Source organism: Pogona vitticeps, chromosome 4 (genome assembly GCF_051106095.1).
Source record: "Pogona vitticeps strain Pit_001003342236 chromosome 4, PviZW2.1, whole genome shotgun sequence".
Classification (NCBI taxonomy): Eukaryota; Metazoa; Chordata; class Lepidosauria; order Squamata; family Agamidae; genus Pogona; species Pogona vitticeps.
This window is the reverse complement of record NC_135786.1, coordinates 137,374,862-137,396,473: the sequence shown is the minus strand read 5'-3', so window position 1 is coordinate 137,396,473 and position 21,612 is coordinate 137,374,862.

The following is a 21,612-nucleotide window of genomic DNA, read 5'->3' as shown; positions in this document are numbered from 1 at the left end:
GTGAAAAGAGGAATGAATGGGCAAGGATGGGAGTTTTATTTAGAACTACCCCCCCCATTTGTTCCATTTGTGTGGTTCTTGGGGACTTAACTACAGATGGGAGAGGGTGAAGCTAAATGAAAGGTGGCTAGAGAAAGACACTCTATGATATTAGTTTCACACTCCTTTTATGACTGTCACTATTTTGTTTTTGTTTTTTTCCAGAATACCCCAAATAGCATTATTGCATGGCATCTACGGCTAACATCTCCCATAAATGTCCCATAATAGCACTGTGTTGAATAATTCTGGGAAAAGCAAAATGGCAGTCATAGAAAATGGCTGCCAATGTCTATTCAGCTTTTTCCATCATCCTCAAGTGGGTTGGCATTTCAAAGATGAGCCTCTCAATATGAGACAAATTCAGTTCAACCAAACAGAAAACAAACTAGGCATTGCCCACTGAATTCCAAAATGAAAAATACAATTTCTTGTAGACCCCAGCCTGAAAAGAGATAGAAATTTATTACTCAACATTCTCAAGAGTGGAAGAAGTTGTGGTACCCATCCACATTCTCTGTCTATATCAAGCTGTAAGCTTTTTGGAGGAGAGCCATATGACTCCTGCTTTCTGTAAGGAACAGAGAGTACTTTTGTGTACCAAAAATGTTATACAAGAATAATGACAGTAGTACTATTTGCTGTGAATGTTATTCAGTCATTTACATGACACATTACATGTATATTGCTTGTGAAAAGAGAAGAAAAAGATGGAGAAAAACAGGATTATTGCACTCAAATGTCAGCAATCTACTTTGCCCTTGGCTACAGCTTTGCTGGCATTTCTTCATTACAGAATCATAACCACACATATGCTCCTGGAACTATAAATGCAATTTTTGATTTTTTATAAAATGTTGATGTTATTCCACATAATTGATGCTGGGGGGGGAATCATTTTTTAAATAAGCAAACCAAAATATAATGAGATTATTAATTGAGTAAGTGTAAAACTAATATGGATTCTAAATCAGGTTTGCTCAGGTTGGAACTGACCAACCTGGATTCACAAGCTGTTCATTATGGCTTCCCTGGCTCCCCCATCAGTTTTGCAGTCCCAGCTTAGCAGCAAAACTAGGACATTTTGGTATGCATTGCTGGTGGGCTGCATGTAGCTTTCAGGGTTTCATAGGGACCATTGGAAGTGCTCAGTGGCCTAGTATATTTCTCCGATCTTATAGTCAGTTCAAGGTCTTGCACTGATGTCGTTTTCCAAAATAAATATCGGATATGCCACACATATACATATACCTTTTTCAAAGAACAGGGGGAAAGGATACAGAATGTTCCAGCTATATATATTTTACAAACACATCAGTCTTATTCCTAGAAAGAACAACTTATTTTCTTGCTTCCTTTTTAGGCAGTTCCGAAGCTGCTGCAGATTGAAGAATATAGGAATAAGCATCTTTTGACCACAAACAGATGGGCCTGATAAAGAAAATGTCAGCAAAAATACCAAAGCAATGTGTCACAGCAGTTTTCTGACAGATAGAGGGGAAAGGTAGAAAAATGTTCTATCATGTCCAACAAGGTGTTCTTTTTGAGATTTAAAGATCACTGTGCAACTTTAAACATGTTTGTCACTTTGACTCTGACTGGAACTATCTAGAGCTTCACAAGAACTTTATCAGCTCAGTATAGGGGGGGCGGGGGAAAGAAAGAAGCCCATTCCCATTTATCTCAGCCAGGTTCCCTTCAAAGCCAACAAATAAATTACAGTGTACATTTGATACAAATTGATTTCTTAACTCAAATAACAATGTTGTCCTCCCAGCCAGGCCATGTGTCACTCAATCGCGAGCCTGAGTGAAAGGCTCAATCTGTCTGTCTGACAGAAATAGGCCTTGACGTGTTTCACCAAGGAATGCTAATAATCCAGGCCTGGTCTGGGCCTTTGTGGGCAGGCCGTGATAAGGAAAATCAGCCCATCCTGTCAAACGGTGTGAAGGCCCGATCGGCGTTTGTTCCCACAACACGAACATCGGCCTTGGAGTTGCTGTCCTATTTCATGTACTAAATGAGAGGAAAATAAGAAGCCCCAGCCGCTGTGGTTTAAGATGCCAGTGTGACTATGATGAAGCTGAAGTGAAAAGGAAAACCCCATTGAATATCTTGAGCTGATCTTATCAGCCGCAGGAGAAATGAGATATTGGCAGGGGCTGTTGAGTTTCTCACAGCTGAGCAGGTTAATAAGGTTGGGAGGCAGGCCACAGGCTAATTGGATTTGCCTTGGCTTGATAAACAGTGGCAGACCTATTGCCAGAAAAACAGAGACAATACACCTCTCTTCCCCATCCTTCTCTTTGTTTCTTTTTAAGCCACAGCAAAGAAAACACTGCCTTTTTTTTAAAAAAAGAGAGAGCTAAAGGTATCTTCCTAAATTCCCAGATGAAGAGGCCAGCTAAGTCAAACTATGAAACAGTAGTTGTGGAGTGCTCTGATTTTAATCAAACAGCATTTAACCCGCCTGACCCTCCAAAGTCAGTTCACATCAAAACAGAACAGTACGAAAAGCTAACAAGAAGCGGGGGGGGGGGAACAGCCAATGGGCAGTTGAGAAGATGCGGAATTCACCAACACAGTGCAAAGCTGCAGAGCCTCGTTCACACAATCCCCATGAGATTTATGGGGGTTATTTGCATCATCCTGACCTATAGTTGGGCCATATGGCTTTACAGATGCAAGTTTTTGTTCTCTAATGCTATGATGTAATGACAATCCTTCCCTGCTCTCTGTTCTTGTCTCCAGTACATTATATTTCTATGAAGAAGGGTTCACTCCAGAGTTAGTTTCTTCATACATGTTAATTTTCTGTACACATGAAATATACAGTTTCTCTGTAGCTGCAATTTCTGTACAAATGCATTATTGCTTCTTGAGAACAATGCTTTCTGAATGCTTGAACAGCACTCTCCAAGGTTATTTACTTGCTGAATAGGGATCTTCATGGGGTTTGGAATGTCCTGCTTTAAACAGAAGCTGAAAACTTCTTTCCCTGAAACCATATACTTGTGATACTATTTAATTGTCAGTTTCATATTGCTGAAGAACAGTGAAGGGTGTCTCTATGTAACAGATTTATTGCATCTTTCTGGAAGAGAAAAGAGTGGTCAAAACATACTCTAGTGGCTTTTGCCTACTTTCAAGAATCAAATCTTTTGGTGTTTTCCATCTTTTAACATATTTTAAACATTTATTCTATTTTTCCATATGCTTGATTTTATATTCTCTTTTCTGTTTCTCATGAAAGGGATGGGAAAGCCCATTTGGCCTCAGCTGAAGGGAAATTTATTGTCATTACTGTTTGCTGGCTCTTTGAAAGGCAAGACAGAAGGCACCAGACAAGCGGGTCAAATGTGTGAATACAAAGAGATAGTTTAACTTCTGTAGCAGAAGCCTGTATGTTGTTTTGTGTTGTTTTTTGTTTCATTTTGTTTTGCTAGCATAATCTCCTCAAGGGCTAGCACACTCCTGGACCTATGAAGATTAGTAATCTGGGCTGTTTTCAGATAAATTCCACTTGGGTCTTTCCCTGTCCTCTCTTCATTTTTCCGCCTTGGTCTTTTCAATTAGTTATAATAATAAACAATAATGTTGAATTTTTGGAAGTGCTGTCTCTGTGTACCGAATCTCACTTTTACTATTCAGCAACAAGAAACATTAGAAAAATGTCAAGTGGCAACTTCCATTGTCTCCTTTCAAGGATCTGCTATCCAGTTAGTGAAAGACAAGATAAGGGTATTTCAAGTGTTTCATGCTTTCCTAGAACTGTTAACTTTTCATCATATCATGACAAACAGTGCCACCAAAGTACAGTACAGTATCTTGGTGGTTAGAGATTATCAGTGCACCTAGACTTGCCAGCTTGATGAATTATTCTGCAACGTGAAGGAAGTTGTGACCTCTTGACTCCATATGCTTTCACTATGACAGAGATTTTCATTTGTTGTATGTGGTGCTCACCTTTGGGTTTGGGGCTGTCCTCAGTCATATACTAACCAATGGTGCTGGTCTACCTATTGGCTAAGACATTGACTTTACAAGAGGGAGAGCCTCCAAACCACTCTGTCTTCACAAAAGCTCTGTGTTGCTTGAGAGTAGCAAGCAGTGAACAGCAGGAAGTCATGACTTTCCATCCAACAGCTGAAAGCATCATTATCCTCATCATTCAACAAAAGCACACACTTTGATTGTATTGGTGCCTTTGATAAATGCTTGCATCACCCAACTGCTCTTCTGACTGCTTGCATTACATGTTAAGTCTCACTCTGTTTATGGCCACCTTTCCAGGAACTTTTAGTTGTCAAGATATAATAACTGACACTATAGTGGTTGCTACCCTGGGTGAGACAACAGTATGATAACTCATCAGTCTATATTTCTTTTGTGGTGGAAGTAATTAAAAGATGAGTGACCTTCACCTACCGGGTCTCCCTGCTGGTAGTTCAGTTTAAGTCTGCCTAAAGCTGGCAAAATCTGTGCACTGATTCATTCAGACATCTGTGTTCACTATTTGGTGACTATGATCTGGTGACACCTTCTACATATGGATAAGCTTCAAGAGATAAATCTCCAAAAATACACACACACTCTCTCTCACACACACACACACACACAGAGTGGATGTTCTTAAGTCGAAACGTTCATAAGTCGAAGCACCATTTCCCATAGGAATGCACTGAAAACCGATAAATCCATTCTGGCCAAAGAAAAGAAATCTCCAAAAAAATAAAAAGAACACAGCAAGCCCAGTCAGAAGGCTCTAGGGCTTTAATAAGAAGAATTAAAAAAGGAAATCCAAAACTAAACAGCAAAGCCAGCTCCACTGCTGAGGCTTTAAGGGAAAAAAAGGAACTCCAAAAATAAACAGCGAAGCCAACAACACAGCACAGAACCATACCCCCCAGCCAAAACCCAGCAACTTACCTCCCTGCAAAATACACACACGCTTACTCCAAAGCAGAAGGAGGCTCTCCCAAGCCTCCGACAATGACACACTCTCTGAAAGCAAAAGAGCTACAGTACAAAGAAACAGCCTCGTCACTACTTGCACTTATAAATTTGAATTTCCCACCTTTTTCCCCTACCTTTTTTTTGTTCTTAAGTGGAAGCTCAATTCGCAAGTAGAAACAAAATAATGTGACCGGAGCTGTTCTTAAGTCAAAATGTTCGTAAGTAGGGGCGTTCGTAAGTGGAGGCACCTCTGATATTTTAAATCACCTTATATAATTTCAAATACAGTTCTCAGAGCTGTTAGTTCAACACAGATATTTTTGTCTGATGCAGTCTCAACCAATCAGAAATCACATAAACAACATAGTAAGTGATGAGAAATCAAGTGTTGTCTCCACATGGTGGAAACAGCCTTGTGTTACAATCCATCAAGGCAAAATTAAATTTTGTAAGAAGTCTGAAATCAAGGCGTCTACTTCTGAGTATACACAGAGGAAATCACTTGGCATATTCAGATCAGTTTGCTAATCATTCAGAACACTTCACAGCCTGAGAAATGGTCAGATTGTTCTTTAATGTACTAATGCAATCTTTATGCATAATGTAGTGCAGCTATCTTTGACAAGAGACAGTAACCTGTGGAGAACATTCTCTAAAAGTGTACCTGCTCATTAGCCATTATCAATCTGTACAGTTTTACTTTTAGCTGAAGTAATGAAAAATACATAAAAGCAATGGTGAATTCTAGCTCTCTAGTATTTGCTATGTAGCAGAAAAGTCATATATGTCTGTATTCTTCAGAAATCACATTTAAAAAACTGACTGCTTCTGGAAATGAATTTTCATAGAATTTCTGGAGATTTATACTGAACACTGCAATCAAAACCAGGGAAACCAGGGATTGGATAGAGCCCCACTTTCATTATGTTTCCATCGGCATGCAAGTCCTCATTTGTCTAATATCATGTGCAAAAATAAGAAACTACAAAACAATTGTCTCTGCTTATCAGACAGTGAAATGGGAATAGTCACTGGTGTTATTGAATGCCAGGTCTGTGTCCAGTAAGTCCCAGATTATCTACGAACTTATTCTGGAGGAGGACGCAGACTTGGTATGCATAATCAAAACTTGGATGGGTGGAGAAGGGGGTGTTCCCCTGACCCTTGCCTGTCCTCCTGGTTATGCAGTCCAGCACCAGGGTAGATTGGAGGGGCGGGGGGAGTACCCATTGTTTATAGAAATACTCTGGAGGTTACTAGGTGCTCCTCAGTGATGAAGCTGGGTCTGGAGGCCCTCTATGTGTCAATTTGGGCCAGGGATGGTATTGGGATCTTGCTGGGTTACCGCACTTCCCACAACCCAGCCACCTCCTGGCGGATTTTGTCTCTGTGGCACTGTTGGGGTCCCTGAGACTTTTGGTCCTGGGTGACTTCAATATCCATGCGGAGGCAGAGATTGCCGGTCCAGCTCTTGAGTTTTTTGAAACCATGGCTTCCTTGGACATGTCCCAACATATTAATGGTCCCATACATGTGCGTGGTCATATGCTAGACCTGGTTTTCTCCACTGTGCGGAGCGAGTGTGGTCTGATGGTGACTGACCTTGTTTCAGTCCCCTTGTCATGGTCAGATCACCACCTAATAAAATGTAACCTCTCAGTGGTGCTCCCTCCCCGCAGGGGAGCAAGGACCTATATTAATGGTCCACCCTCAACAGCTACTGGATCCATTACGATTCCAGGATATCATGAGAGGGATTCCAGCTGTTCTGGCTGGCGTTCCTGTTGAGGCTCTGGTTGACGGCTTGCTTGCTGCCACCGCTAGTGCTGTAGACAGATCGCTCCTAAACACCCTCTCCGGCACAGAGCTCGGCCAGGGCCCTGGTTTAACCAGGAACTGCGGGCTATGAAGCGAAATAGGAGACAGCTAGAATGCAGTTGGAGACAGGAACTGACGGATTATAATAAGAAAGCTGTCAGGATCGTGACTAACCATTACCTCGCAAGGTGAAGGCTGCTAGACAATCACACTTCGCTGACCGGATAAGCGAAGCTTCAAATCAGCAGGCGGAACTTTTCCGTATTTTTTGCGATCTGTACGGAATTGGTCTAGGTGATGGGTCTCCTGCTAGTATCTCACCTGACTGATTTGCAGCATTTTTAAAATCTAAAATGGAGGCCATCCACCAGGATCTCTCTCCTTTTTTAAATACAGTGGATCGAGCAGAGATGTCCAACGCTCTGCCTTGCCCGGTGAGCCTTGCATTTTTTCAGCCTGTGATGCCAGATATGGAGGACAAAGCGCTTGATCGCTGTCAGGCCACCACTTCCTCTCTTGACCCCTGCCCGTCCTGGCTAATCAAAGTAGCCAGGCCTGTAACAATGGAATGGGATATTACGATAATTAATGGGTCTCTCCAGGAGGGCAAGGTTCCTCTTGCCCTCAAGGAGACACTCATTAGGCCCATAGGAAAGAAACTAAACTTGGTGGCGGACAATATTGGAAATTATAGGCCCATCGCCAATGTTTCTTTCCTTAGTAAAGTGGTCAAGAGGGTGGTGGTTGATCAGCTTCAGGCTCTTTTGGATGAAACCAAAGACCTGGATCCATTCCAGTCAGGCTTCAGGCTGTGTTATGGCACAGAAACGGCACTGGTCGCACTGTTGGATGACCTGTTGAGGGAGGCTGACAGGGGCAAAATGTCCTTGTTGGTCCTCCCCGATATCTCAGCCACCTACGATACTGTTGACCATGGTATCCTCCTGGGGAGGCTCTCCGAGTTGGGAATCAGTGGCCTGGTGCTTGCCTGGCTCCAATCCTACTTGGAGGACTGTCCTCAGAGAGTTCAGCTTGGGGAGAGTGTGTCGGCCCCATGGAGTCTCAATTGTGGGGTTCCAGAGGGCTCGATCATCTCCCCAATGCTATTAATGATAACATGGGGTCATTAGGGGGTGTGGAGCTCTGTGCCATCAGTATGCTGATGACATGCAGCTCTACATCTCCTTTTCACCTACTTCAGTGGATGCCATTCTGTCCCTTCAGAGTTGCCTGGAGGCTGTACTGCAATGGATGCAGAAGAATGGGTTGAGACTGAACCCGGACAAGACGGAGGTCCTGAGGATGGGTGGCCCCTTCATTGGCGGCTTGGGAAACTCCCTCTCTTTTTTTGGGGGGGGGTGACTCTCACCATGAAGAGTGAGGTTTGCAGCTTGGGAGTACATCTGGACCCGGCGCTCACCATGGAAACCCAGGTGACATCAGTGGTCCACTCCGCCAATTACCATCTGTGGCAGATACCCCAGCTGCATCCCTATCTTGATGGTGGGGCCCTCACCAATCTGGTCCATGCACTCGTAATCTTGAGATTAGACCACTGTAATGCACTCTATGTGGGTCTACCTTTGAGATTGATGCGGAAGCTTCAAATGGTGCACAATGCAGCAGCCAGATTACTCAGCGGAATGAGAAAATTCCAGCATGTCTCTCCTATTTTGGCTGCTCTGCATTGGCTGCCCATTCATTTCCGCATTGACTTCAAAGTGTTAATGATGACATACAAAGCCCTAAACAGTTTAGGATCTCAATACTTGGCAGAACGCCTTCTCCCACCTAGATCTACTCAAGTCACTCGCCATAGCCAGGAAAGACGGCTGAGGGGCCTGACACCGAGAGAGGCCCAGAAAGAAAGAACAAGAAACCGGGCCTTCTCAGCGGTGGCCCCTCGACTCTGGAACAGCTTGGCATCAGAGATTTGCCTGGCACCCTCGCTGGCTGTTTACAAGAACCAATTAAAAACTTGGCTCTTTAGGCAACCCTTCCCTCCTGCCAATACTTGACTTTTACTTTTCTTGGTTTTGCTGTTTATTCCCATCTTGATTATAGTATTATTGTAGATTTTGATTGTTGTTTTTAACTTGTTTATGCACAATATATTGTGAGCCGCCCCGAGTAGACTTTTATCTAGAAGGGCGGAATAAAAATCCAATAATAAATTAATAATAAAAATAAATCAATGAGAATCCTTGGATTTCAAAACCTTTTTTACAAATTGTGTTGTTGTGCAAAACTACAATAGCTGCTGCCCCTTTGCATAGACTTTAAAAAGTCAGAAACACTATGTAAATTTTTTGTGCTTTTTGTGATCAATTGGGCAGTCCTTCTGTGACTGCTCTCTGTGTGTGATTTGCTCCACAAAGGGTATCTGCACAAAGGGAAAATATGTAGAAACATTTTGTTCAAATTGTGGAAATCCTGACACACTGCCCCCCCCCAAGCATTCTAAATCTCAATCAGGCAGTAGACTGCAATAGGGCTTAATGAACTCTACATAACCTAGCAATTTAGCCAGATTTCTTCACACTCCTAGATTTCAGCAGTGTAATGGATTTTTTTTCATAACTGGGGATCCATCCCTGCTCAGTACAATACTTTATTTATTTGTAATTTATCCTGGATAAATAAATTGGCCAGTGTCAAGATTACTTTGAGTCAGGGAGGCCCACATCAGTCATTCAGCCATGCTGCCCAGATTTTACCAGTGTGGGTAAGTTCCAGGAGTGACAGATATGCTGATGGCTGGGGAAGATCCTTCTGGCAAGTACATTTCCCAACTCTTTCAGTCACTCTGACTGTTTAGTGTTCTAAAGACCAACCAAAAATCCACAAGATTAGGCATTTTTGGCTCTCATACCAGCCCTGCAATGTAGGAATACTAAAATACCCACAAAATATACAGGCAATCAGTAAGTGTTTAAGGCAAGGCTTGTCTTTAATTATTAAGAATCCTCTTATTTCCAAAATAACCAATTGGAGTAACATTTTTTTTTAAAAAAAAAATTTAAGATGTTGAAGAAAAAGGTCAAGGAGAGTAAAGTTTCCAAACAATGTCAAAAATCATAGAAATGGTCAAAAAGCTGTGGTTCAAATAAGCATTGAAAAAGGTTGGAAGCATGCAAGAATACTTCCAGAAAAATTCCCACAAGAAACACGCTAACTAGCTATCCTGTGCTAATACTTACATAGTGACAAGACTTCAGCACAGTCCCAGAGCATTTACAAAGTGGAGAGCATTTACAGCAGATGAGCATAGCTGTCTCCTTAGAAAAATTAGGTTAAAACTAGGTAGCTTTTCTCTCTCTTTTATATGCATCATTCCACTTTCTAGACTGATGGGTTGAGCCAATCAAGCATCAAATCCTTCTGAACCTTCTTGAAGAAGAGAGTAACTTCTCCCTTCTCTTCAGCTGAAACCATTCTCTGTTAATTATTTTAGTACCAAGGAGTGATCTCTGTCCTTGAAGATTCCTTTCTCTCAGAGATAGGGCACAGATGGCATTGCTCCCAAATGAATCAGTATTTTCTCCTCCCTCCTTTCCTGGCCTGCTTATCTCTGACATGAACTATCAGGCCTGTATTTCAAAAGGGCAACTGAAACCATGATCCCCTGTTTTCCAGTTTTTTGACAGCAGGAAGAATTGACATGCCACATTCCAGCATTACAGAAAATAACAGAGACTTTTATGCTTCAAAATGCTCAGAGGTCTTAGTAAAAATTGTGGGAATGGAACTAAACTCAGAACCAGCTCTGGTGTGCAGCAGGACAGAGCAACTGGCTTCATAAAGCAAAATGAAAGGTGGAAAAGATGAAGACAAGGACTGTTCTTGAAGAACTTTCAACTAGAGCTAGGACTCCTGCTCCCCTCTTGCTTTGGGGGACCAAGACTCTCAGGTTCCCCTGTGGCCTTAACAGGGGAATCCCTTGAAAGGACTTTCCCTGAGGGAGGTTAGTGTAGGAAACTCACCACCATGGAAGCTCTCTCAGGGAATTAAGGACAATGTTCCTGTTGGTTCTGGAGTCAGAATGAAGACTGTCCATTGTTCTCCTAACCTGGAGCCCATAGAATTATTGCCAGGAGATCTGGCCACCACCAGCATCACTGCGGTTGGGACCAGTTGCACTTACACCATGATTCTGGCTACTGAAGATAATGTTGCTGCTTCTGTTCCTTTTCACTCCATTCCATTTCTTAATAATTCTACTGGTAAATGAGAGCTGGGAACTTGCTGTTGTATACGCATATACATTGCAACAGTAGAAACTATGAACATAAGTTTGCTTAAGTTAATATCCTAGACATTCAATAATGTTTCTGAATGTTTTCATTGATAATATAATATTATTTATCACTTAAAAGAAATTATTTCTCATTTATTGAGCAAAATGCCGGCAGCAGGTAGTTGCATTCCCAGTTATGTGTTTAAATTCAAATGTTGCTGTCAGGGTCTGTAGCTGCTCCATGATTTTTTAGGAGATGCAGAAAAATGCACTGAGGCTTAGCATTTATTTTAATATCTGAATATATTCTTGCCTCATCACTCACATGGCTTGTGGACTGCACATCCGTTGTGCCATGCATGAAGATGAAGAGATGATATCGCAGATCCAGTTTACCGCTCTCCCCCGCCCCCTGAGAAAAAAAGAATGTGTAAAATAGCTGTACCTAGATGGGCTGGTTACTATTCAAACAAAATCTTACCCAACAATTCTGGGTTCAAAAGCTATTGGCTTAATGTCTGTTTAAAATTTTGATATTACTTAAATCCAGTCATATGGGGTTGGGTGCCGGAAAGGAGTACTTCGCTTAGCTAAAGTTAAGTGATTTTGAGAGCCATTCATTTCTGAGCTGGGCATGAGTATAAACTAGGGTTGTACTGAATTTTATCATTAAAAGGTTTAAAGCTTGATAAAATGTTCTTTATTGTGCTTAAAGTTTCAAAAAATGCTCCTTATTGGATGTCGAATGCCTCTTCTCAGCTACTCCTCCATGACCACAGTGGTGATCTACACCTTTAAAGGGGATTTTAAAAGAAAACTGATTTATCTCTTTCATAATCCCACTCAAAAATCTTGTGACATCATAACATATCTAATCAGGTTTATTCAAGTGAAACAGTGACTGAACAAAGGAATAAAGCTTTGTGATCACTCCCAAACAGTGACAATGCATATGACAAATCAAACCCAAATTTGAGATGCAGTTACGTGGTCAGATTAATTAGGACAATAATTAATATCCTGACTAAAGGCAAAAAGGTTCACCCAGTTTGGAGACCTGGAGTTCTGCTACTTTTCAACATTTCTTTATACCTGGTTAGGATTGAGAATGCATAAAAGAATAGAAACTGTTCCTGGCTTTGGAATGGTGGTAAAATGAAAATATCCAAACTGGAGGAAATATAATTATGATAGTTAAATATGTAAACTGTGTGTCAAATATAAAGCTTGTAACTTGTTGAATTATATGGTAATTTAAGCAAACGTCTGAAGTTCCTCTTCTGAAATTATTGGCTGTAATTACTGGAATAAAAATAGAATTAGATTATGCAGTGCACTCTATCTTGGAATATCTTTACTATTCTTTACTTTCAAAATATTCAGCTTTGCTGCAGGGGAAAAAAATCTCCATATTCTAGGCCATAGACCTCAAGAGGGGACAAAGAATGTGGGAAAGATTCACAGAAATAATTTCTCTACAATGTATAATCTCATGGCAGATCATGTACGACCAATCAGAATTATTCAAAACTTCTCTCCCCCACTTCAGAGCATGAGACAATGTAAACATGAATCAATGAGAGGGAATAATTATGGGTTTTGCCCCTATAAACCTTAGTGGGTACAGTTTAAGCACTGTGAAATCCTCCTTGCTTTCCTTAAAACCTCAAAGACTGAAATTCTCTGTTGCCTTCTTCTCCCTCCCGTACATGCTCCTCTCCTCTAGCCCACAAGACTTCTAGGTTTTAGGGCAAAGAAAGGAGCATCTCTATGGCCATGGCAGTGAAGCCACTCCTCCTTGAAGCATCTTCCTGCTGCTTTTCTTCCATTCTCTGCTCCAGGGACTGTGTAGTCAGCCTGTAATCTGCCTGTTCCAGGCTGTGGACCTCTTCTTTGGAATCACCCAGTGGCCTTCCTTGTCTGGTTCTGCTGCTGGCTTGAGTTTGGCATTGGGCCCAGATAGAATGATACAGGGCTTGTGCTAATTGCACGTCTTAAGGGATAGTTCTATGTGGAATATGCTTTTTTCTTTCCTTTCACCTACATTTGCTATTCTTCCCCCTCCATCCCTATACTGTACTTCAATTTTTTTTTTGAAAGCTCCCTTTAAATCCATGATGGAAACCAGAATCTCAGATAGCATCTTAATATGCTATTTTCATTTCCCCCTCCCCTGAACACCCAGTTTGGAGACTTTATTCCTCAACTCCTCAGAAATCTTAGTGAACACTTGTTTCGTTGACAGAAAGAAAAGACATCAGGGAAACAAAGCCAAGTCTAAAAGGTTATTTTTCTGAAAGCTTGCAGCCCTTCCTGAAATTTACAGATTCAAGAGGAGGCTGTATTCTGTCACAGAGAGAATTTATAAACCTAACTTGATAGTCTTCTGAAGAATTTATGAATCGTGGTTAATAATCAGCTTTAGGCACTTCTGAGGGAAGAATCACATTTTGAAGCTACAAAGGTCCACTAAATAGCCCAGGGGAAATGACCCTGCATCCCATTAAGTACAAAAACTCACTATTGTACGACTTTATGTCAAAGGTAAAACATTCCAGTCCATACTCCCTTTAAGTGTCAGAGCGTACCTATTTTTAAATGCTTGATTAAGATTGAAGAAGCATAACAGATTTGTGTTTCTCTGGGAAAAATGGAGCAGGATTTCCACCCCCCCCATCCTTTGGAAAAGTTATTTTCTTTTACTTTGGCAAACCTTTTCTTCTTTTCTGCTCACTCTCTGGTATATTCATTATTGTCCACCTTTTTGAAAGCTTTTATCTTTCTTTTATCTATTTCATATGCCTTTGGCTAAAATCAGAGTTGCATCCTTTCTATTTCAGGAATCGGCAAAGAAGCACACTTTATCTTACATGAGACCAACCTTCTGTTTTCCTATTTAAATGGCAAAGACAGATAGAAAATTAGATTTGAGGGTCAGGGAAATGATTTTGAGTTTATTGTAATTTAGGCTTGCCTGGAAATTTTTGCTATATAGAAAAGGAAATATCTAACAGGTTATCAAGCAGCTAACTGGAAATTGTTTGCCTTCATTATTGAATAATGTTTAGAGAGGTAATTTTTCCAGTTCTTTTTTCTTGGTTGCTGCATTAATTTCAAGTGCTTTATTTTTCATACTTTTCACATGATGAACAAAAAAAAATCAGTTCTTGGCATTCTAGACTGATCTTAATCAGGAAAAGCAATAACTTAAGTGCCTCCTTTAAAAAGAAAGGTAGAGAGAGAACGAATGTATGTATTGATTGTTTTCATGACCAAAGAACTGGTTGAAGGCACTGAATTTTAATGCCCATTATTCAGTTTGACAACATCCAAACAAATATTCCCATCATTTCATTTCGACTTTTCGTAGTTGCTTAGAAACATTATCTTAATAAGCTTTGGTAATTGTGACAAAGCAATTCAAAAGATATGCTTTATTTTGTATAGATAAACATATTGGCCACCAGCCTGAGAGTTCACCTCAGTGTTAGGCTATAGCAACATATTTTAAATAATGCTTGCCTGCTTCATTGGTCCATTAGCAAAGCAATCCTAAATGCATCTGCTCAGAGTCCTATTGACTTAGAAATGTGCACATGTGGATGCCCAATTCATTTAAAACATTTATATTATGTTATTTCTCTCCTCGCCCCAAACCCAGGGTAGCTGGCAATAATGATAATGCTCAATGAAATGCTCAATGATAATGCTCAAAGTAGCTAACTACAGGAAAAGATAGTGCTAAAACCGACAGTAGTATTTTTGGTGCAACAGAGGTTAAAGCCCAGGATCATAAGAAATATTTATTTGGCACCTAAAAGACTATAAAATAGGTTTCAGATGATGGCCAGCTTATAGGAAGCAGTTTCACAAATCAGAGTGAATTTTACAATCAGAAGTTACCTCTCAAAAGGCTTTAACTTCACTTTGGATGGCAGGAGAACCTAGAACACCTGTAAGGGCGGTCCACATGTACAGACCGTTGGATGTCACAGTTGGCATTTCTTCAAGTGTAAATGCCTAGAAAAACCAGCAAAGCTTAGTAAAGGCACACAATCAGAAAGTAATTAATAAGCATAATCAAAAAGTTAAAAAGAATAAAAACACAGGAATAAAAAGTGCTTCACTGGATCAGACAAGCAGACCGCTTGGATTTGAAATCCATTTCCCCCTAAAAACACCTTCCTTTGAAGTGTCTAATTCCTGCTGCAGAGGTAATCCAAGAAAAAGTAAACCCAAGTGGGCTGCAGTCCATGAAAGCCAATTAATAGGAACTCCAGGAAAATAGGGAGTTGATTGGTTTAAAGTTCTTGACTTTTAAATATTAGAAGAAAAAAAGTTTGAATGGCAAAGCAATTTTTCCCACAGTTCCGACTGATTCCAGTAGTATGCGTGTCCTCTTCATTATATTAATGACAACGACCAGAGGTTTAGAGTCTTCATATATTTTACATTGGTGTTAAAAAGAGACTGATAATTACATATTTATGTTCCAAATGTAGAGGTGTGCAAATGCCATCTGCTTCAATTAGGTCTGAATTATTTGTCTTACGAATCCGAACTGATTTACTTCAAGCCACTTTGTAGCTTGTCCAATTCTATTTGTATCTGAAAAGTGCAAAGTATTTGTCCATATTTATATTTGTCTGAATAGTTAAGGAAAAAACATGGAAATGGTGGAGTGGGAGAGGGCTTTGGCCTGGGATAGAGGGTTGAAATTCAGTGCTGTCAACTATTGCTCAACCTCTACTATGCAGGAATAGGTCCCAACAGTTTCCTTCCTTGTGGTGCAGTGGTTGAACTGTTGTACTGCAGCCAAAACTGTGCTCACGACCCCGGGGTTCAATCCCAGATAGCCGGCCCAAGGCAGACTCAGCCTTCTATCCTTCTGAGGTCGGTAAAATCAGTTCCCAGCTCAATTGGGTGGGGGAGGAATGTGTAGCCCACATAATTAACTTGTAAACTGCCCAGAGAGTGCTTGAAGGGCTATGGGGCAGTCTATAAGCAACACTCTTTACTTTGCTTTGCTTCCTTCCCTCCTTCTTCAACTGCACCCCACTTCGGAGTCATGCAAAGACATTTGTCGAAGGCGGAAGAAGTACCACTGGTAGGTTTCCTCTTGTGAGCAGACTATTGCTTGTCACCCACTCTGTCTGGAAAACGGGCACCCACAGTGAAATAAGAAAAAGTTACAGTGTTACCAAAAAAAAAAAAAAAAACCCTAGCAGGAGACATTTTAAAAAGTAAATTGCAAAATGAAGAAAGCCCCAATTCAATTCAAAACAACCTTGAACTTCCTGTCTTCAGATCAATTCAGAAACTGACATTTGACATTTGAAATTTTTTTCAGATTCCAAATAATTTCTGAAGCTAAGGTATAGTCCTAAAAAACAAAAACAAAGGGAATTACATTGTTTTCTAATTTATATCAACACATTTTCTGCATTCTTGTGATAGTTCCATTATTTCAACCCCTGAATCCAACTCTTCTAGTCTTGTCCATATCTAAACATCTGAGAATCCTATATTACCCCCAGCCTAGTCAAATTTGTGTGCTATGGTGACTGTTGTTCATCGTTAATATCTGCAAATCCCATATTGCTGCTGATTTATCATGCAAAATAATAGATCTGTTAAATCCTTAGATAGACCCCAACATGGTAGAGGAGCTACATAGCCCATTGGAGATGGCTGGTTCTCACTGAGAATTTCTTCAGCTGGATTCGAAGTCTGAATGCATATTTTTAAAAAAGAATTAAACAAGTATTACATTAAAAACAGCCTTAGTTTCAGAGAGGGGTCACAGCTGAGTGTCAGTGTTGATGATTTGCATATAAATGGTCCCATGTTAAAGCCATATGTAGTCCCCAAATAGTTAAAGACATGAAAGGACTCCTGCCTGACACCTAGGAAACATGCTACTTGCTATTAAAGCCAATACTGAACTTGGTGGACCTGAGGCTTGATGTGATATCAGGCAGTTCTCTGTGTTCTGCTCTTGATTTGGAATAAGACTGGCACAAAATAATGCTATCTTTAGCAATAAGGATTGCTCTTCAAAATTTGAGCCATGGCTCCTCAAAATCTGTAAAGCAATAAAATGTGGGTTTTGTACATTTATAAAACAAAACAAGTTATAGACATTTCATAAAGATGATCCAAAACATTATTGTATAAGCATTTCCTCCTTTAGAAGATTTATGAAAAACATTCATGTTTGATAAGAAACATAGTTAGAAGCTTGCCCAGAAAGTAATCTCAGTTTACTAAAAGAACAGCTAAAGAGGTCAATTGGCTATGTAGTCTGCAAAGAATCAAATGAACAAATAAGACTTTTTAAATATACATAAACAGTCTGGAAGAAGAAGATTGAGCTGAGTCTGTACAAATAAGCAGATAAAAGCTAAAAGGAAAACAGAAGTACCTAAGGAATAATATTGTATGTTATGTTGTATGGGATATTTCAATTATGGGCTATTCAGATATGTCTGCAATAGAAACAGGGGTCCAAAGGTTAAATTGCCCAATTAAAAGTGGTTATCAAGATTAGAGAAGGGTCTAAGGAAAGGGAAGATTTGTAAAAGCTTTTTTTTTGCTTGCATTATGATAGAAAAGAAGGAAAAAAATTTAAAATTGCCATAAAAACAGTAATGTACATATAGGTTTTGTAGCTAAATATTTGACATACAGATTACGATCAAGCTGCTACAAGTTGATTGGGAGGAGCTCTGAACTTATTTGTTTGTGGCTTTCTGGGAGTATTTATACGTATTTGGATGCGAGGTACTTGCCTCGCTTTATTGAATTGTAGAGTTGGTCCTTTTCCTAAACATTCCAAATCAAGACATATTTAAGATATTTTGATTTTGCCTTTTCCCTGTCATGTTTACCATCTACATAGTTCCTTCTCCCTACTCTGTTTAGCTGGGACTTTGCTCTTCTGCTAATTTTTTGAAACTTTCAGCTACACTTTCTCATACCTATGTTCTTGGTTTCTCCCTTGCATTTTTCCTCCTCCTCCTCCTCTTCTCCTTCTTCCTTCTCAACAAACCTCTGGTTCTTCTTCGTGGTCTCTGTGAGTGCACACAATTGGGTTCAGACTGCGCCTGCGCAGGTCTTCTCAGAATATTCTAGAACTTTTAAAAAGTAACAAAGTTGTGAATTGTCCCTATAGTGCATGCTCCACCTGCCTCAAACTTCAGTTCCATTTTACCGCCTTGGTGTCAGGAACTTCTCGGTTAGAGCTATTTGTACACGTATTTTTCTCCTTTTGGATTTGACTACGGACTGTTTTTAACTTTGATTATTGTCTTGCCCTTCTTGGTTTGTTATTATTGCTCCTCTCGATGCGATCCGGACTTTTTTCCCTCCCGCGGTTTGCCTGATTGATTACCCGCCTTTTTCAACTACGGACTACGGACCATTTTGCCTTGGCTATTTTCTCACTTGCTGGACTTGGCTTCTTTCCCTGATTTGGTTCCCATTCCCTTCGATTGGAATTTTTGTTACGACTCGGACTGCTTAATCGGACTGCCTTTCGCTACTGTGAGTTCTCTTATATCTTCCTACTGCTTATGTCCCTGTCAGGACCCTTTAGCCGGTGTGTGTCATGCTCCAGGAAACTTCCATTCTCAGATGGTCATGACCGCTGCCTTTTTTGTCTAGGAGAAAACCACCAACCTCAGTCTTGTAAACACTGCAAGAAATTTACAAGCCAGACAGCAAAGGTTAAAGCTTTTTCTGTGGGATAGATCTCAGTCTGCTACAAAGCCCACTGCTATGGAGACAGTCTAGACGCCATCGGCTACACCCCAACCAGAAGGATCGGTTGCTTCTCCACCACCCGGATCAAAGTCCAAACCGAGCAAATCGTCAAAGAAACCTTCTGTCTCAATATCGAAGATTTCACTTATTTCAACGTCAATGACTTCATCCTCCATCCCTTCCAAGGACACTCTAAAAAAAAGAAAAAATCTTCAGGAGTGAATGGCAAAGACAAACAAAGTTCTAGCAACGTACATCATAAAGATGTTCTGCCTGTCTTGGCTTTGCTCCCTTCACCTATCCTAGAGGATTCCTCTTGGGAGCAAGAGTTCCTTTCTGAAGCTGCTGCATCGCTTCCATCCTGACAACTGGAAGCTTCATCTATAGAGCTTGAACAATCACCAAGCCCTAGCCTGCTAGAGGAAGTTGTTCTCTCTAGCCTGGCTTCTGCCCATCATAGTCCTGTATCTACTGGGCAGGCATCTCCTCTACCTCGTTCGCCATCAATCTCATCGGGCCAAACTCTCCCACCTGCAAAAAGACAGCAAAGAGAAAGCGCATTTCTCCAGATCGACGCCAATCTTCCCACTGAGGGGTAATGGTTTTTACCCCAATATTCTCAACGTCAGGACAAATATAAGTATGATGACCCGATCTATATTGAGGTTGACCGTCGACAATCTCACCGTCGACGTTGACAAGAGGAGTCTGACACAGACTCTTCCTCGGGGAGAACAAACTATAGAAGGCACAAGAAGGTAAAATATGTCTATGCCTCTTCGACATCGTCTTCCTCCCCATCTCCTCCCAGGTTTCAACATCGGTGATCCTTCGATGTCGAAATGCATTCTAGACTGAGACATCGCAATGTAACTAAAACTTCTGTAGGATGCCCAGAGGCTCAACGTAAGACAACAACCTCTTCGAAAACTGTCCTTTCTCAATTATTATCTGGAAAGCAAGGCTCCAAACACATACTAGAGAAATGTAAAACAAAGCAGCTGGTAACTTTGTCCTCACCTTCAGACCAGGAGGTTAACTTTTCCTCCGAGATCCCCAATCAGAATCAGGAGGTTCTTTCTGAAGCGTCTGTCAAAACCACTGTAGAAGGAAGAACCCCGGAATCAGACGCAGGTGATCCCCATCCATCGTCCCCATGGAGATGCTGGCTGTGATAAAAGCCTTCAGCGCCTTTGCTCCATTGATTTGGGGTTGGGGAGTGCAAGTAGTAACCGACAACACCACAACTATGTTTTACATAAACAAACAGGGAGGGATGCAATCCATATCACTTCTCTACTTGACAATCCACCTATGGGAGTGGTGTTACAGTCATCATGTTTTTCTGGTTGCTCTTCATGTTTCACCAAGCAACAACAAAGTTGCAGATGCACTCAGCTGCTTGACAACACAGTCTCATGAGTGGGAATTGGACAAGGACGTCTTTCTCGCCATCTACAAGAAATGGGGGCATCCTATAATAGACATGTTTGTGACAGCTCAGAACAAGAACTGCACCATGTTCTGCTCTCGTGCAGGAAGAGGCAAGAACTCTTTGGGAGATGCCTTTATGATTCTTTGCGAAATGGGTCTTCTTTACCTCTTTCCCCCATTCCTCTTATACAAAGAACTTTGATAAAGATTCAAGAAGAGAAAGTCAATGTCATTCTCATTGCACCCTGCTGGCCTCTCCAACCATGGTTCACGACTCTCAGATTGATGGCTTCAGACAAGTTCAGATTGCCACTGGCTCCTCAACTTCCCACTCAAGACTCAGGCAATATTCATCATCCGGCTCTACAGTCCTTGCATCTAACAGCATGGAGACTTCTACCCTAATTCAAGAAGTCTTGGATAAATCAAGGAAACCTTCCACCACTCTCCACTATACTTACAAATGGAATAATTTCATGAGATTTGCCCATTCCAAGGGGTTACAACCAATACCTGTGTCACTTCACACTCTCCTCGTCTATTTGCGTCACTTGTTTGATTTAGGACTAACTCCACCTTGAAAGTCTATATTTCAGGGATAGTTTCCTTTCCTTTGGACTCTGCTTGTTTATTTTCTCATCCCACGCTTAAATCCTTTTTGAAATATCTGGCCACCCGTCAGACCACCTTTACCACAGTGGTGTCCCCAATTGGTGCTACATGCTCTTACACGTCCTCCCTTTGAACCTATGGCCACCTCTGATGTCCATTTATTATCATTTAAGACTTTGTTCCTGGTAGCCATCACCTCAGCAAGAAGGGCAAGTGAATTGGCTGCCCTTAGGGTGGATGCCCCCATCTGCAAATCTTCTTGGATAAAGTCCTCCTATACTCTGATGTTTCTTTCTTACCCAAAGTGGTTTCCAATTTCCACTTGAATCAACCCCTGACACTGCCGACTCTATTTCCAAAACCTTCTACAGATATTGAATGAATGCTTCACTCCCTTGATATACGTCAAGCTCTAGCATATTATATGACTAGGACTAAGGACGTTCAAACATCACCTAAATTGTTCTTATGTTTCCATGGCCCACACAAGGGCTCTCTGGCCTCACCATTGACAATTTCTAGATGGACTGTGTCCACTATAACTCTTGCTTATGATCTCTCTGGTAAAACCCCTCCAGGTTTGAGAGGACATTCCACTAGAGCTATGGTAACTTCAACAGCGCTATTACATGGCATTGATGTACCCGACATCTGCAGAGTGGCTATGTGGTCTACCATGTCCACCTTTATGACGCAGTATAGACTTGACCTCAGAGCAAAAAAGGAGGCCAATTTCGGAAGGGCAGTGTTGA